Below are 799 nucleotides of genomic sequence, written 5' to 3' on the forward strand. Positions count from 1 at the left end.
CTGAGATCATGACTTGAGCCAAAATCAAGAGTAGGACCCTTAACCGACTGAGCCACCCAGGCGCCCAAGAATAGTATCTTATACTTTAAAAAAAAAAGGGGGGGGGGAGGTGTGTGTGGATATGGACTTAAGCTCCCACATCAATCAATCTTTTTGTAAAATTCTGTAAAAAGCGCTTCTAGGCATTTTAAGGATAAAATTTCAATATAAATGTCAATTCCGACCTTTAAGTTTTTAAAAGTACTTTTCGTAGAACAACCCAATTTTGTGTTTTATGAATCAAAGAGTTCAAATATTCCTTGACCTGACCAAGTCATAGATATCTTTTTTGTTGTTTTCTCTCTCTTTCCATCGGGATATACATACATCCGTACATATACATAAAAATGCATGTATTTCAGCTCTTCCAGGCGCCTCTCCAGCGTCTAGTTTCGTTTAGTTCCCTTTATTGTTTGGTGACTGAACGCTCTCGCCCCGATTCCAGCAGCCTGGTTGCCCTCGACTCCTGCCACGACTTCCGGGATCCCCGGCTTTGCCTCCGGGACCGTCCTTTCGCGGCCAGAGGCCCCCGTCACGGCCCCCTCGCCCGACCCAGCTGGGGAGGCGGCCGGGGGGCCCGCGCTGTCCCGGCGGCGGCGCTTCAGCGGGGGTTGGCCGGCAGCCTGGAGGCGGGCGGGAGGCGGGCGACACCTCCGCGGTGGCTCGGAGGAGAGATCCACCAGCCCGAGGACAGTCGGAGGGTATCCGCGGCGCGGGCCGGAGGCAGCCACTCCGGGCGGGCGCGGGGGTCACCGGGGGG

The sequence above is a fragment of the Mirounga leonina genome, unplaced genomic scaffold, assembly GCF_011800145.1.
Source record: "Mirounga leonina isolate KUSES-001 unplaced genomic scaffold, KU_Mleo_1.0 Mir_168, whole genome shotgun sequence".
Classification (NCBI taxonomy): Eukaryota; Metazoa; Chordata; class Mammalia; order Carnivora; family Phocidae; genus Mirounga; species Mirounga leonina.